This window comes from Buteo buteo, chromosome 4, assembly GCF_964188355.1.
Source record: "Buteo buteo chromosome 4, bButBut1.hap1.1, whole genome shotgun sequence".
NCBI classification, from domain to species: domain Eukaryota; kingdom Metazoa; phylum Chordata; class Aves; order Accipitriformes; family Accipitridae; genus Buteo; species Buteo buteo.
Genome location: NC_134174.1, coordinates 41,524,778 through 41,542,757, shown reverse-complemented (window position 1 = coordinate 41,542,757; position 17,980 = coordinate 41,524,778). Strand labels below are relative to the sequence as shown.

General features: G+C 41.7%; 1 protein-coding gene across 8 annotated transcripts in view; it reads left to right on the top strand.

The window, feature by feature from the left end:
- ZMIZ1 (zinc finger MIZ-type containing 1) overlaps positions 1-17,980 on the top strand; it is a 363,572-nt gene that overhangs the window by 47,493 nt on the left and 298,099 nt on the right. For 7 of the 8 annotated variants that reach the window (XM_075025637.1, XM_075025638.1, XM_075025644.1 and 4 more), the window contains one exon: positions 3,680-3,819. The exons of the other annotated variant lie outside the window; for it this stretch is intronic. The gene's annotated coding sequence lies outside the window, so the exon portion shown is untranslated. The remainder of the gene's footprint in view (positions 1-3,679; positions 3,820-17,980) is intronic. 8 annotated transcript variants of the gene reach the window in all.

Here is a 17,980-nt window from a genome sequence, read left to right as displayed (position 1 = left end):
TCCTAGATCAAAAGGTTGAAAAATAAACAGAAAAAAAAGAAAATATTTTTTACTGTGATAGAAACTTGGCCTATTTCGATTAGTGCACACTGAGTGCGCATATAATTCACCTGAAGAAAAGTAGCCATTTGTTAAACGTAGATTGAAGAACCTTGGGAACACTTTTTTTTTTTTTTTGCCCCTGTAAACTGTGTGATGTCATGATGATGTATTTCCTCCCCTTTTAAACCCTGCTTTGCCTTATGTTATGAACATGGTTTGAGGAGGGGGCTGTTACATACAGCAGCACTCTGATCTAATTCCTTTCTCTAGTTCCTGGTGTAATGGAAGTAATAAACATTATAGATCTAGAAGAATCCAATAAACTAGAAAATTTCCCAGGTTGGTTGCATATAATGGAGGCTCCCTTTAACAGAGGAGTTCCCCAAAGGGCTGATGGGAGCTCCTGGTAGCAGTCAGACAGGATAAGGTGAGCAAGCTCTTTGCCAGTTTTGCGGTGCAGACTGGAAGTCAGGGGAGTTACTTTCCCAAAACTCTTTATTTGCTGAATTTAAAAAGTCTCTGGGTCAATTAAATTAAGAACTAAATCCTGGCAAACGTCATGCAGGGTCTTTGTGTTTAACTGTGGGAGGTGGGTTAGGTTTGGGTAACACCTGGAAAAAAACCACTGTATTTTCATTGTGCAGCAGGAGGAATAAATCTGGCACTGATCGTTCAGAAAGAAAGGTTAATTTTTAGTCAAGATCACATTTCAGAATCTCTGGTCCAGGTTTCAATCTTCAGCTCAGGTACTGTCCAGAAACAGCATGCATAGTGTGAGATTTAATGAAACCCCAGCTCTAGCTGGTGGAATTGAGGATTATTTTTATTAAGCTTGATATAGGAAAGCAACTCGGCTAAATCCACTGCAGAAGTTGACTCACACACCATCTGAGGGTGTTTGTCTTAACATATGCCTCTTCATTTATCTAATGTTGATGTCAACGATTTGTTGGGTTTCGATACAGTGTTTCCCAGTTTTCTGTTTGTTTCCTTCCTGTAATGGCTGTATACCCAAAACATTTTGACATTTTTCTTATACAAATTATCTCTGGCCCTGCCAGAAATTTAGTCAAGTCTTTTGGTATTGTAAGTCATTTCACTAGGTTTCTCTGCTTAGAGTTTGACTTTTGGGTAATGCATTATTTCACTTAATTTTTTAATTTTTTTTTCCCCTTGCCTGAGGATTTGCAAACAGAGTAATCTCACCTTCTCTGGGGCAAGTAATGCTGAGTCAAAGCTAAATCACTAAGTGGCACTTAGGACAGATTTCTGTCCTGAGAATGTTGTTAAAAAACTTTCATTTTTTGCACTTTGCCACCTCTTGATTTTATGTTTGATTAAAAATATGCTTCCTCCAAATCTTGTACGTCTGCTTTAAATTATTTCTTCTACCAGTAAGAGGATGAAAGTGTAAAATTTTTGAGCACTTGAAATGTAACCAGTGTATCAATTCTTAGCAGACTTTACCTGGCATACATGGGGGTGTGTGTGTGTGTGTGTGTGTCTCTTTAGCAGGGAGAAAAATGCTGTCTAAAGCATCCTTTTGATTTAATGAAAAATTAAAATGAAAAAGAAAAGCAAATGATACCATTTGATTTAGGGATACAAAACCAGTGTGTGGTTGGGGGGCATACATTTCCCCCCCCCCCCCCCCCTTGTATTTTGCAACCTGGTCTGTGCTGGGCTGCTCAGTAAATATTGATTAGCACTTAGCCTCAGGATGTACACATGTCAGGAGCAATTCACTGAGGGTCATTTCTTTTCCTGACCCCACAATGAGGGCTGTAGCACTCTTTAAATTAAAAAGTGTAACAATTTGAGTACTCCAGGTGTTGGCTTAAGTTGCTTGGCATCAATTAGTATAAGAGAGCTGAAATCTGACAAAGCAGAAATGCGACTGAGGGGTGTAAGATATCGAGGCAGTGGAATTAAACAGTGTGGGAAGGTTTCCCTTTAGGGAGGAGGTTGGGGAGGCAGGTTTTTGAGCAGGTATGGTTTTGTGTCAGGATCCATTCTTTCGCATTGTCAGGTGGTTACGTTCACCCATAAATAGGCCTAGCATAAGGCAGAAAAGGCTTTGAATCACTCGTTAGTGTACTCTCCTTAGTGCACATTTTCTGTGTGTCGTCTGCTGTGATCTTTATTTAGTTTTTCATTGTTTATTTACACTGCCACTGTTACTTCATGAATTCTTTAAATCATTGCCTATCTAGAGGGGAATCTGGATAGAATTATTCTTGCAGCTTTAAGTCTTGCTGACAGGAAGAGAGGAGAGGAGAGCTTTTGTTCCCTAGAGAAATGCAGGAACTGTGGCCATTTAGAATTGGACAGACATGGTCGGCTTTGAGGGAGGTGCTGTGATGGGAGTGCTGCCTTTTATTTTGTTTCCTATCTGTTGGGGCTCCTTGTATAAAATCTCTTTCAGGAGACTAGGATCCATATGCGGTTGCATGCTGTTAGCAGATGGGATAATTATCTTTTTGAGGGACGAGAGAGGTGTGTGGGGAAATGTAAGGTAGCATAGACCTTTTTCCTTATTTTAAGAACTTGCGTTCAGATTTTCCATGGGACAAAAAAAGGGTAGAGTTTTCTGTATGTATATAAGCCAACAGAATGTGACAGAGAACAGACTGGACGTGTTTCCCTTTGCTCATTCCCCATGGAAAACCTTGATTGCCATTTCCTCAAATACGTTAATGTCTTGCATGCACCCTTTAAAATAATTTTCCACTTGATTTTCCTGCCTTTCATCAAAGGCAGGTACTGGAGGTAGGGAGGGGCCCATTAAATCTGGGTGTCTGTAAGCCTTTAAATTCACGTTAGGAGTAGGGTGCAGAGAGAGAGAGAGAAGGTCTGAGGTGAGGGATTATGGTTTTATGGGAGTGAAGCTGAATTTCTAAGTGGTATCTTGTTATGGGTTTGTGTGGCGCAGTTCTGTGGGTTTTTTTTGTTACCAGCTGGGCTTAAACCACAACATACCTTTAGTCACGAAAAGGCTTTTTGGTTCCCTTTCCCTTCATTCTGATACTTAATATTTTTTTCTCTTATTGTTACTGAAAGATTCAATATAGCCGGAATAGGTCGTCTTAAGAAAATAGATTGTCTTAAGAAAAAGAGTAGTTGTCTTAAAAAGAAATAGACATTATGATTAGTTGCATATACCTCATAATTCTAGGTATGATCGTTGCAGGAAAGAGTACATAAGCACTTAAATGTCAGTATATACCTGTATGTTCAGTATGCATGTTGGAATTTGCCTTATGCCAACTATTTTGATAGTAAATGTGGTTCATTTGAATTTTTACAGAAGTGGGTGTGAGCTTGGCTGAAGCATATTTACTTAATAGAATGAGTGCTCAAGTATATTTTTGAATGGGACTTTATCCCATTCTAGTATGAGACTTTATCCCATTCTGACATGAATCCATCTTTGTTTTTCTTAGTAGTAGGTGACTTAACCTTCATATTCCATATTTTGATAAAGTGATGATAGATGAAGAAAATACAGGACACCAAGTTGGTATTTTGGAACTGCAGGAGAGGCACAGTAGCCCTTCCAAGGGGTCGTTGTTATCTGTAGCCTCTTCAAAAAGCATGAAAGCTAATACTTGTTTCTTTCTTTTTTTCTGCTCCGTAGGAAATACCGTTGTGCTGAGGAAGGAAACGGCTCCCTGCTCTTTCTTTTTTTTTTTTTTTTTTTTCCTTTCCCTCTCCTTTCTTCTTGCCTGAATTAGAAGCTCCAGGAATGTGCTGATTGGCAGCGGCCTCTTCAGAAAGGTAAGAGGTAATTGTTATCTGCTTTTTGAGGTGTCTTGCCTGCTCAGCTCCTTCTGGAAAGGACGGTGATGTTAGAAGAAGCTTGTCTACATAGAGTTTAGACAAGTCTTCTGGTTAATGTGGATTGCCCTTCTAACAATGTGATGCAAACAGAAGCTTTGTGTACTTCTCCCTTTACTTCTATGTGCAGGATACAGTCCCTTGGGAAAAACTAGAAGATGAGATATATTTTAAATGCTTGCAGAGAAAAAAATTATGTAACTGTTGTATTGCAGACTAATTAACTAAATCTTTGTCTGAGTATCAGTTTAGATGAAAAGACCATAGTTAGGTTTGGAGAAGCCAAATTGAAGAATCGTGTCTCAAAGAGTGCTGCTTTTATTATTGTCACACATGTACATCTAATCAGATAAATACAGATTTTTGGTTGTTTTGTTGCTGGTTTTTGTTTGGTTTTTTTTTTAAACATGATTGTCTTCTCTGGGGTTCTTCATGGTTTCATGGCTGCTTGTACCACTGACAGATAAGACAGGAATCAGCTGGAACCCCAGCTGTAGCTCTGGGTAGTGTGTTTTGTGAAGAGTTGGTAACAGGTGGCAATTCTTCACCTCCAGGCTTCTTTTAGTTTTGGGCAGAAGTGCAAAATATGGTAGGTGAGAGTTCAAATGCAGCAGTGCCTTTTTTGTAATACTTCTAAGCAATTAAATTTTGTAGTTATCTGGTGATGTGATCCACATGTAATCCGTGTCCGTCTTTCCAACTTCAAGAGATTCAATTTATGTGTCAGAATGTATAAAGTACAAAAAATTAGTGCTGTGATTCATAGAGCATCCTGAGCTGCATGAGTAGACTCAAGTCAGTTGCTAGACAAATTGGATATATATTTTAGTACCAAAACTGAATGTTTAGATTTGTATTTGCTTAGGAACTGGCTGCAGTGCTTTGAGATGTCATTTCCCATTCCATCTTTGTGATAGATGTTAATGCTCCATGTAGTGGAGGCAATATCTTCTGTCTTAGACCTCAGCCATTCCAGTTCACAGTTGATGTCTTAACTTAAACCAGCTCTGAGAAGGGGTTTATGCTGACTTGCTAGGCTCTGAATTGGGGAGGCCAATGCATGATATAAATTTTTTCTGCCAGATTTGCTCTGTGGTGCTAACCTTTGTGAAGGGTTTGGGAAGACAGTGCGATGCAATAATGTCTTAAATTGCCCCAGTGAGATTTGTCAGAGTTCATTTGTCAGACCCCTCAGACTGACTAAGTACACTAACTTATCAAGGATAAGCTGCAGACAGGTAATGTGCCTTGGGATGTTCTCTTTCTCATTCTCTACCTCATTCTTGGCGGTGCAGAGGCAAGCTAGGTCTTTATTGAACAGCCGCTACTAGCTGCCTGCAATAAAGCTAATGACCTAATGGGCAAATGTTTCTTGGAAACCTTCAGCTGAGGCAGAGACAGGGAGAAACATACAGACCAGCTAAAGGGTTCTCGAGGAGTTTGCAGTTTCCCCAGGGCTCTTTGTATGTAATTACCTGTCTATCTCTTTGTCTCCTATCTTTTAATGCAGGAGGAGTGTCAGACTCCAGGCCGCTAATCTTTGTTACTATGGGAAGGCTGGTTACACTCCTCTTCTTGCACTTCAAAAATGGCAATCGCTGGTCCCCAGCTGGTTCCCTGAATCTAACTTAAAAATGGATGATAGCTTTTCTCCTTGGTGCCAGACTAAATAATGCAGCTGACTGTGCTGTTGCAGGCAGGCATTGCCTCTGCCACTGACACTCCGGCATGCTGAGAGGAGCCTGCAGAAGCTGCCTTGTGGCATCTGAACCTGTTTTCTCCCAGACAAGTGAAGGCTCTGTAGAATTCCTTTGAAACACAGAATTTTGGGGCACACTGAGACGTGGGAGGCTTGGCTGAGCTGCAGGTGTGGAGGAAAGTTGCTATTAAGATTCGTACCTCCAGCCGAGTTTTTGTACAGTTTCTGAATGCCTTCAATCTCCCTGGGTTGGGGGCTGAGGGAAGCACAAGCTTTGCAAGCTGTTTTGCAGGATCGTGGGCATCAGTTGTTATTGTCTCCCTCCCAGTACACATCTTACACAGTGATGTGCAGTGGAGCCCAGTGCCTCTGCTCAATTCATTGGGTCAACCGAGAGGCCGTGCCCAGCCCACTGCCATTTCCCTCTGGCTGGATGCATCCATTTGTCCCTCTCACAGAGCACTGGAAATTTGGAGGGGACTCCTTCCTTGCCTGCTGCTCCCCTCCTCCTTCCCCTGCATGTGCTTCCTGAGTTGCAACACGTGAGATGGATCATCCCTCCAAAGCCATGGTTTGGGAACGGCTCCAGCACAAACACCTTGTCTCTGTGCGCTCCTTTCTGTCCTCGCGAGGAGAGGGAAACTGTCCCCGTGTTGGACAGGGTCACTTTCCAGCTGCTGCAGCAACTTGCGTGCCCAGGAAATGTGTGTTGCTAAACTTCTTTATGGTACCTTTGTAAAACATGCTTTAACTGTCTGCAAACGTATGGTATTTAAGCAGCAGAGTCTGTATCATCAAATGCAACCATGCAGACTGTATTCCTTGGGGTGAAAAGCTTCAGAAGTGAGGCTGGATGTGATAGTGAAATTTGAGAACCAATGAACAGGGAAATTCTTGCCCATGTGTTGGACTAGGGCAGGTTCAGGAAGGGTGGAGGATGGGAAGCATATACCCCTTCCCAGATTGGAAATGTTGAAGGGGGACAGAGGGGAGAGGCAGGGCAGGGACAAAGCCCACAGTTTGCTGGGTTTTGTTTGCTGCCTTTAATGCTGTGCTTTCCTCCCCCATTTCCTCTAACTTAATTTGGGCAAAGATAATTTTCTATTTTTTTTTGTTCCTGGAAAAAGCAACCATACCTCTGTTCAGATTGTTTCAGAAGTTGTATTTCTTATCAGTGAATCTAGAATTATGATTTTGCACTGATTTTTTTGAAAGCACTTTTACTTCCCTCATTATTTCCCCCTGTTTTCTCCCCTCTCTTATTTGTATCGACCTGAACGATCTCCAAAGAAAAGGTGATACTGCTGCTAGCTAACATTTCAGGTGGGTGACACTGTATATGTTAAGCAGCATGTCTGTAATAACTTGCCTGTCAGTGGGAAGCTTACCCTGTTTGTATTTCTCTTTTCATGTATAAATGAAGTCCATAGCTCTTGAGCATTTGTAGAGCGTTTCAACAAGGTGTTTGTTTCAAGTCTTGGATTTTTTTTCCCCTCGAGTCCTTTGAGATAACTTTGGGGTTAGGATTTCTCATTCAGTGACTGTATTCAGTAAAATGAAGTGTCTGTCAAAGCTATATTGCACCGTATGAGAGGATGACAGGTTCTTCCAGAGTCTTCAGTTTGCAAAGCCTTAACAGTCTCCCAGTTTAAATCAGGACTTTACCACTGCTTAAGGCCTTTAAATACTTAATTAACTTTATAATGAACCTGTGCTCTCTTGTTTTTTAATGAAACCTTTGATATTTTTCTGATTTTCATTTCATGAAGGTTACGGGTTTTAGTTTTTTATTCTGATATGGACAAGATTTAAATCTCAAAAACTATTGGAGAAGAAAAACAACTTCCATTCCAGCAGTGCATTGTTCAGGTCATTTGTACATTTAGAATCTGATTACTATGTAACATGTTTAAAAAAATAAATAAATCAGAAAGCTGGATGCTTATATTGTACCTCCAAAAAGATGGTCTTAAACACCTTTGACAGTTTTAAATGCACAGAAAGTGGAGAGTTCGGGGCTGAAATTAACTTGGTCTTAATTTTTCTTAGACCTTGTATATGAAAGAAGCAGAGTAAAAATCTGGCATGTCTAGGCACAAGAAGCTAGGTTAGAAAGGTAGTAAGAGCTGTGATTTAGAATGTACTTATCCTTTCAGTTGTCTGGGTCAGCTCTTTTCTGAGGGCAGACCCACAGGCCCCACGAAGTGAATAAACAAAGAGGGTTGCAGGGGAGAGGTGGTGAAAAGGCTGCAAGGGCTTGCCTCAAGCCATCTGCATCTGTGTGGAGGGTGAGAAGGTACTGTCTTCCCTCTCCCCTCTGCAGGGGAGTGTAGCTATGGCAATGACCATTTGTTGTCACTGGTTAAAACCCTTCCGTTCTTTGGTGTTAGCAGAGCTAGCTCTGGGTCGCTTGGCTTTCCTCCAGTTTCAGCAGTTATGATCTGCCTGCCTCAGTTGTCCTTAATGCAGCGGAGTCTTTGGCACTCCTCACGGTCATCATGTTTGAGGTAGGTGTGCAGACCTACCTCTGAATATAAAACTGAGTTTACTTATTTAGAAGTAAGTGCTACATGGAGTGGTGTGTTCCCTTGTGCTGGGGCCTCCTTTCCTCCCCTGCCACCCACTGACGAACTGCAGTTGGGTCATTGGTCGACTGCTCTTTGCATTCACTCCCAGGGGTTGAAGGGATGCTTCTGGAGGCCAGATCTCTGCCCACCATCACCCCTGGTGTGTAAGTAATTGCCCTGCGCATGGAGGTGGCTTCTTATGCGCTCTGGAGCTTTGCAAGCCTGCTAGAAGGAGCTCTGGCTTGAGTGACTTTCAGTGGCTGCTGCAGAGCACTGGGAGTACAAACGGACAGTCTGCAGGGAGGAGTTTTTGGAAAGAGCCTGTGGTGCTAATCCATGATTAGTAGCTGAGAGGAACAAAGTGTAACACATGGGTGTTAGTGTAGGTGGCAGGTTTTGGTATTTTGCTTTTGCTTACATTACCTGTTAGTCCCTCAAAAAGAAAGCTGGAAGGCCCAAATAAGATTTGAATGCTGTTGTTGAAGTTAGCAGTAGAAAAAGACGTGGTTTGTTGCCTGATTTCCTTACAAGCAATGACTGTCCTCTTCTGGTAGGGAACAACCCATCTGGGTGCATACTGCTCCATCCTTCAGCTATGCAAAGATGCCTGTGAATTTTCAACAATTTGCTCATTCAAAAATAATTAATAACAAAAACCAAACCAGCAGAATTTTTCTTCCCTAAAACAAGTATTTTGAAGTATGAACCCAAAAATCATGAGTTAATGTTTCAAAACCACGTTTCCCAGTTTTGTTTGTCTCTTTTCTACTGTGCCTGGTGTACACATGGTTTAAGGTCTAGAAAATGTGGTACTGCCTGGGGCTTTGGGAGGACTGGGTGCTACTTACTTACAGCTCAGGTGGTGGTGGCGGCGGGGATTGTTCATGGTGTCTCATCCCTTTTGGGCTTACCCCATGGGAAGACTCCTGTTCAATTAGCCCAGGCATTATGGTAGAGAGCTGCACTAACATCTTGTTAGCTGCAGGACACAAGATATTTGATCCTGCCGGAAGCCTTGTGTTAGTAACAAATTTTGTCTCAAAAATTCCGTGCCGATTTGAATTGGCTAGGTCAGTTTATACTGGGAAGTGCTTTGTAACGTGTAGTCTGAAACATTTTTGATCTGGTGCTGATGGTCTTAAAAGCCAGATGAAGTGCATCGGTGACTCATGGTCACTTACTGCCCTGCTGTGTGATGTAAACCAGATCTTCCTTTGGTGCCTTCCCACATACAGCCTTGTCTGGCTGGACCTTGAATTTCAGGCTTGTTCTTATAGTCTAGGGTTCATAACCTAAACACACTCTTCTCTTGAAAGAGACCTCTTAAATTGCTTGTAATATAAATACAAAGTTTCCAGTCACTTTGGTAATATTCTACCTATGGCTCACCTTGATTGAACAGAAATTTAGACCTAAATGTTAGGATGACCCAGGAACTTTTATTTCCCCTTCCTGTCACCGTCTTCTCCACTCCTCCCTCAGACTATGAATTTGTTACAGTTAGGCCTAATGATCTTTCTGTCCTCTCTCTGGGTATTGTTGCAAAAGAATGGATGCTTAACTTTTCAAGGAGAATAAAGGAAGAAAAAGGGAAGGTGGGTGGGTTGGTGGTTTTTTGTTTTTTTTTTTAACTTCCCAAACACCTTTGGGTATTTGTGGCATTCAAAAAATCAATTGAATAGAGGTGAAAATTGGGTATGTGAGGCAAAGCACTGTTTGCCAGCAAAATGAGCAGCTATGATATATTTCAGTCTTCGGATGCTTGGCTAAAGAATGGTAACATACGTTTTTTGCTGTTAGAAATTGAGATTTTGGCGGTAATATCCAACTGTGAAATCTGTAGGCATATACTGTAGCAGAAGCTGTCTTTATTCATATACAGCACATGGTATTTGGCTTGGAAGAAAGTTCTTCGCTCTCTAAGAAAGTCAGGTTTTTAGATGGAACTGACTGCTGTTTGTGCTTCATATTTAAAATTATTTTATTGTGGAAAGACAAATGAGTTTTATGTATTAATGGTACTGTTGTTTTCCCCCTGTTCCCTGCAACGCAGTGTATTTCCCTGGCTCGCTCTTCTTTCCATGCTGTTTCTTTCCAAGCTTGTGATCATAATTACAGTGAGACGTAGATGATACCCATCTGTATATTCCAGCAGGGAAATTGAGCCTTGGATGAGTTTTGGACTGTGGGACCTTTCCTTCCTCACCTCTCTCTATAAAAGCATTTGTGGTATGCTCAAAAGGTACGGGGGGTGTCAGTCCAAATGGCCTAATAAGACACTGTTGGTACAGGGAGAATGGAGAATAAAAGGGAAAGGATGGAAATATGCAAGTGGTAGTTCACCGGTGTCACATTAATAGAATCCTCAAATCAAGTGCTCATTCATTTTAACCAGAGGTTAATTAATCAGAGTGAGTAGATAAAATGATAAGCTGCTTTTAATGAAGTGAAGCAGCTTTATTAGCAGTAAGCAAAATGCAAAATATTTGGTCTCTGGCACACGTGGTTTTCCTGGGGACTGGTTTGCCACCAGCTTTGGAGTGCACTAGCCTTTTTCTTCTACACTCTGCAGCCAGTGCGCGCTCTGTGTTTCAGCGTGTGGCCAATTCAGAATGCAGGAGATGGAATCAAATCGGAAGCAGGTGTAACATTTTAAACAGAAGAAATGTTCCTTACAGATCTTTCTCTATGCCAGAGACTAGCATTTGCCAACTTTCATACTTGGGATGCTGTTATTTTCCTTTGGAGATAGCAGGCTTTATGCTTACACAGCAAGCAAGCAAACAAAAACCCTGTGTGGATTTACAGGAGAGTGAAGCTGTTTGAAAGGCAGCAATACTATACTGCCTGGTAACTGGTAACATAGCCTGAAAACAATGAGTAGTTGTCTACCAATTTGCAACTTAGGAACAGAAATGCACCAAGGAGGTGCTACTCGGTATATGTTTAGGTGGAAGGCTAAAGCCAGCATGTCACTGGCCATTAAACTGGAGCAGACTTGCTTACTCGTGTTCAAATGATCTTCTGCCCTCAGCAGTGCATCTATGCCGTTGCGGTGTTCCCCAGTGCCTCTCTTGAAAAGCTGTAGAAGCCATCCGATGTGCTACGATGTGCACCGCAATGCAGGGCTATAATAGGAAATAACTAAAAAGTCATAGGCGAAGTGAATGACAAAAAGAACGCAGGTGTATGAAGAGGGAAGCTTTGTGGAATGATGAAATCACTTACTCTGGGCTAAATTAAATTTATGTAAACGTCTACATTTTGGCTTGAAATTAACTTCACTTATGCCTATGTATAAAGATCCTTTCTGAAGTAAACTCAAATTAGCAATTTGTTCATAGAAGTCACCTCACAGCAGACTACTTACAAACCAGTGATGTGAGAAGGTTACTGTAGTTCTGTGAACTGGAGAAGCTGAACTGGTAGATGAACGTGATTTGAGGATAGGATGCTGGCAAGTAAATTGTCTCCCCACCCCCCCACCCCCCCTCCAGCCTTTCCTTAAAAGACTGTGCTTCCCGCGGCCATTCAAGTGTAAATCCCTTTGCAACAAAGGGGAGGCTGGCAGCTCCACCGGTTCAAGAGTATAAGTGATCTCGCTTGCTTCAGTTGAAAGGTTGAATCCCTGAAATGGAGAACGCTGCTATAGAGGGAAACTCTCAAAAGGCTGGTGAGAATGGCGGGGAGGGGGGAAAGCTGTTGAGATCCTTGGAAGCACACGGGCAATTTTTGTCTTTACCATAAAATGCCCTAGAGACGAGCTTGCAAAGGGAAAGCTGCTGTTCAGGTGAGGTTGCAATCACCAGCTCTAGGAGCTGGATTTTACTCACTGTCCCCTTGAGGAGCACAGCATGCTGCTCTACTTGCCAGCACTGTATGTGGTGCCAATATTTTGTCTACAGCATGCATTGAGTCCCTCTTAGTTTTCCTGTTTGTTTTTTTCTAACAACTTTGTGTTGCGAGTCTCAAAGCTTCAGAATTGTAACTTCTGGGTATGAAAAACAGTATGAAATCTTGGACCTTGTCTTTATACTGAAAGGATGAGGTTAATCTAGCACCTTCTAAAAACCTTGTAAATATTTGACTGGCTACTGCAACACAGCTGAACTGGTTGAGTTAATGCTTAATGTGAGAGCGGTCCTGAAGTGCATGGCTTAGGGATGGGCTGGGGGTCAGGGGGTGAGCAGCAGTTCCCCGTGAAGGCATCTGTGCTCCCTGCTCCCCCCGTCCTCCAGGGCGGCCACCCCCCCAGGTCTGCAGGCAGGAGGAGGTGTGAGATAGCTGTGTCCGCTGCAGGCAGAGTCAGCGGAGTGTGTTCAGGTGGCAGTGAAATTGGTTTGGGCTGTCCCGCCCGACTTTCTCTGCCCTGATGCTTTTGCTGGTCTAGCAACAGCACGGTAATCTCTGATTTTCAAGTGAGGGTGAGCATCGAAGGCTCTAATCCGAGGTTCTCTACAACTACATCTGGATTTGGAAGAAGGCTTTTATGCATATATCAGAATGGCACCACTAGGTGGTTGTTAGTAACTGGTCCCTGGGGAGGAGCAGCCTAGAGATCAGCGACAAATCTGGACCTAAGCATCTCAGAAGTGTAAGAAATTGTAGGTTCTGATACCTGTCGTACCTTGATGATTTAAAAATACCCCCTTCTTCCATCGCTGCAGTGTTCTGAATGAAATGCTTTCTACTGTTGGAAAGTTAGCACAAAGATTACATGGGAAAATGTTTGCAGCTTTACGAGAAAGTTGAATTAAAATCTGCTTGTTTAATGTGAACTAATCATGCAAGACAGCTTTTGCTTTTCTGATGTAAAGAGTGCTCATTTATAACATTGTACCACCTCAGTCTTTCCAAGTGGCAAGAGCCTTAAATGTCAGTGCAAATGGGAGAAGATCCTTTCAGAGAAACTCAGTATCATAATAGAGCTGAAGCATCACTTAAAAATAAGTACTTTTTTTTTTTAACTAGCTACTGATTGTTTAGGTATAATGACTGTACCATATAGTACTTAAGCCCAATGCTGCTGTTGGTTGAGGATCCTAGCAATCTACTAGTCTGATTTAGAGACAAGCATAGCATAATCCAGTAATTGCATAAAGAAGTAGCACTGCCGTACCTAGTGCTCCAATAGATGGAAATGAGAAAAACTTTGATTATTGAAAAAATAACTTGTTACATGGCATTATAATACTATAACCCTTTCTATAGCTGTGGGTTTTTTTAACTATTGCTTAAAAAAAAAATCCATTTGTTAATTTCTGGCAATAGTTTAGTAAGGACTATACTTAGAGTATTTACTCAATCTAGACAGCTATGGAGGCTCTAAAAATACCAACAGCCGTTTTCCAGAGGAACTGCTTGCCAGTATTGGCATTGGTAAATTAAGAAAGGAAGAAAAAAAACCTTTTAGATGGAAGAACAAAGTGCATGTAGCTGTCTCCAGAGCAAATACAATGGATGATGAACATATCTGAATGGTGTAATTGAGAGTGATGGTATCTCGTCATGTGACATTGTGCTGTTTTTTGGTGACTGCTTGAATTTTTTTGGCTCTTGGGGTTCCCTCAGTGTCTCAGTCAAGGCCTGGCATAGAAGACTGTAAACATCTGTGGTTAGGACTCAAATTTAAGTTGTTTGATACAGTCTTACAGAAGTCCCCAAATTCTTGGTTGAAAAGAAATGAAAATAGTTGCATATGGTGCTTGCAGAATCCAGTTTTGATTATTCCCCCCTCCCACTTAGTATAAGGAATCTGAAAAAGGGCATTTTCTTTCAGACATCAGTGGTCCCCATACACTTAGTGTGCCTTAATTAACTGTAGCTACTTTATACCTTATATCAATAACTTGTTAGCAAGTATCTTTTAATTATTTGTGAAATTACTTTAATTTGAGTTAGTGTGACACCTGCCTAATAACAGATTTCCAAGAAGTAAATCTTTGCATATGGTTAGTATTTCAGATATAAATTCAAACCTGAAGATTGCTACTGGAACAGTAGTGATGATGTGCAGCTGAATTTGGTGGTTCATCTTGATTTTGAAACCATTCCTCATGCACAATGTGTATGGTTTTGGCTTGGGTTTTTTTACATGCTGAGAAGTTACTTTATATACCCATTTATAGAGAGTTTGGTAGTCTCCATTTTCTTGTCGATAGACAAGAAAGTATCTGTGGCAATTTTGGAAATAAAGTATTATTGTATTTTGGCTTATTTGACCAAAATGTCTTGGGAGAAAATAGGTATTCAAGGAAGCACTTGTGTTGGAAAACGTCTGCTTGACCTTGCATCCTAGTAAGGAGGTTTGCCTTCAAACTGGGGACTCCCTTGGGGAAGGCTCAGTACATTTGACTCCCATGCTCCTAATCCAAACAAGCCATAATGGAAGACACTAGAGATTATAAGGTTTGAGAAAATGGTGTTTTGTCCTGATGCTATGTGACCTGTGATCAGAGCACTTCAAACATAATTCCTACACCTTCTTGTAAGATCTGCTAGTGGGCATACACCTTTGTGGGCACTGAGCATAGTCCCAGCTGGCAGGTGTTAGTTTAGGTCCTTTTATAGCAGGACACGGTCCTGGAAAAGAATATCAATCTTTACAACCTGTTATCAGATGGGGAATTGAGATCTAGGCAGTGGTTCTTCTGAAGGACCGCAGCTTATCATGAGCTCAACCTGGACACAAGCAAAGTCTAGCATTTGCTTCCTGAAAGTGTTCAGCAGATGCCACTGTAAAATGAAAGAGCCTGTTGGGCCACTACAAATGTCAACCCTATATTTCTAGCTGAACACATGGATGCACAGAAAAGCAAAGTTATTTCCCTGCAGTCCCCCGGCAAGTAAATGACATAGCTGGGAATAGAGCGGAGATTTCCTGATGTCCATTCCTCTCTTATAATTACCAAAGAGTGCTTTCTTCTTCTTCATTGTAAACATGAATCAAGCCAAATGGCATGCACAATTACCCTTTTTTCCAGCAAAGCTGAGGGGGGAAGAGGGAAGGAGGAGGGGACCTGAGCAATGAAGGGGGAGGGGAAAGTCATTCAGGGACAACTGTACCTGCTGGGGGCACAATTTAATAACCACACGGAGTGGAAGGAGCAGCCTGTGCTGCAGATGCATTGTTATCTGCAGAGTCCCCGATCTGGGAGAGTGCTGCAAAAGGTTTAATGCAAATCTGAGACCTCTGCCATTGTGTGAGACAGATTAGGGCTCATTTGCATTCTTTCTCCTATAATAATTACCTAGCAAGGAGTGCCTGTTACCATTAGCTTCATTCTGTTTGCCTGTGATAACACCATCAGCAATCTCTTCTCCATGGATTACGGACACTGTGAAGAAGGGCAGTGGGCCAAAAAAAAAAAAAAAAAAAAAAAAAGAATCTGTTGGAGAGAGTAGTAGAAAAATGTGAATGCTGAAAAATTAAAATGCAGATAATTAGTAATAACCATTAAATACAGCTGGAGAAATACTGCTGAAGAGTAAAAGTCAATATTAATCCATAATATTGATGAGGTGTATGGTTTCAAATATCAGTTTAGAAAAGCCAGCACAGGATTTTAACTGAGATTTATCTATGGTGCTTCAGTAGTTTTGTTCTGTTTTCAGAATTGGCTCAGATTGTTCTAAAATTAGCACAACTAGAGATCAGGGTTATCGAGATGTAAATGTTAACAGTCTAAAAATTATGCGATGCATCAGAATTTCAGGTAAAATTCAGCAAACTTAGTGCAACTTTGGGCCCTGGAACTCAAGGAAAGCAGTTTCCCTGGCTTACAAATAAAGACAGGTACGTGGTTTTTTATCTGTGGCTTTTTGTTTGTTTTATTAAGATGGGAGGAGTTAAACGGGAGAAAAGGAATGCAACTAAAATGTGGAAGAGCGTGGGTGCTAAAAATCAGCTATTCCCTCTGCACACTAATTGCATATAGAAAGAATATGAAATCCTTGTGACCAACAGTTGCTGTTCTTGCCATTTGCTCTCCTTCCTTTGGTTTTTGCCCTTTGCATCCTGCCAAAGAAGCTGCTGGGGTCATTCCAGGAGAGGCAGAGAGCCCTGAGGTCCCCTGTCCAGCTATGGTTCCTTGTGGCAGCCCAGCTCGTAGCAGCCAGGCTCCTGCCTCGAAGTCGCAGCCTGGAGCCTGCACTGCAGCAGCGGGTTGCAGCTGCTGGGGATAGAGCTGGTGACCCATTTTGGGGCCTTGTTGCATGTGACGCCATGGAAGGTCGTCTTTGGATCCTGCTAGCGCGGGATCGAGGGGGAACTCGGTTTGGAAGAAGAAAACATGCCCGATACTCCATATGCACGTCAACATCAGGAAGGGAGCAGCGTGTGCCTGGGCAGCCTCCGTTTTGGTGCAAATCCCCCCTGCCAGTATTTTTACAGTGAGGTAATTCCATCTTTCACGGTGGTGGGGTGGGGAAGCCGGAAGCCAGATCAAAGCAATCCTGGCTTTAATCTGCGAGCAGCCATCTTAAATGTATTTAAATATATGTAAACTTATTCCTGATCTGGAGCACGCTACCAAACTGATGAGTCACATAGTTGTGTGGGTTTGGGTGTTTTTGTTTTTGAAAGTGACTTTTGCGGTCATGCTACCATATTCACCTTGTCATCAATGTGGAAGCAGCAGAATGCCAGGGATGCTGCTTGAAAAGTTGGTTGTGGCTCTGTGGGGGGAGAGTGGTGTGGGGTTGCGAGGGGTTGCGTTGGTGAGCTGTTGGGCAGCTAATGAACTACCAGGAGGAAGCTTTGGTTACTGTGGCTGGCACCATTTCTGCCCGTTACAGATTTGGGAGGGTACGGTGTTGCCTGTAAAACTTGACACAACTCTGAAGAGTTTAGAGTTCCTCATGTGTGAGCATACTTAGTATACCAAGTTTTCTGGTGTTTTCCCCTTGGTGTTGGATTTACATTTTACAAACTAAGGTCTGTTCTCTGCCCCCTGCCGCCCTCCTGCTTCTGCATCACAATAGGAATACCTTGTTTCTCAATGAGAAAACAAGGGATAGTTATTTCTCTGTGAAATCTAAACAGTTGAAATACAAAGCTAGGAAGGTTCCTTACATTATGCACAGTTACTCTGCCCATCTTTTCTGGCAATGGGCTCCATATAATAAATATGTGTTGAATAATAGGAAAATATTCAAGGATGAGCAAGGTTGATGTTTCGTATGTACTTGGACCTTTCCCAGCTAGGGGTGGATTGCAAATGGAGGTGCAGGTCTGCAAACAAGTAGCCAGCCTGGCCTTTTGCAAAATCGGTTTTGCATGCTTTTTTGTTTGTTTGTTTATTTGAGGATTTTCTTTAGCTGTGGTAGCAAGAAGAGACATTTGGCAACACTTAAAAATGTCAAGATATATGGATAGGGCTAAGCACTCCCTTCAGTGATATCACTAGATATTTAGTGTTAACCAGAAGTTATATTGCTCTAAATGATTAGAGGGAATGACAGGGAACTGGAAGTGTTGACATATTTCTTAAGTCTGATTTTTTTTTTTCCCTTTTTGTTTTGCCCACTATAATAATGATAGAGATCACAAACATGACAGGTACATAAACATAAAGGGAAATGAAATTTAAAAAAAATAAAAATGTTTGAAAGCACACATTTCGTAAAGAAAACAGGTACTTGCAATTCTAAGTACAAACTGAAGGATACCAGTATGTTTTATTTAAAAGCAGCAGCTTAAATCTTTTGTTCATCTTCAGACCTTTTTCTAGGAAGAGGAAATACAATTTGGTGCATGGCTAGTTCTATATAAATCATTTACAAGTTGAGCCATCATTACATAGGAATAAAACTGCAGTTGATATAATTGGAAAGG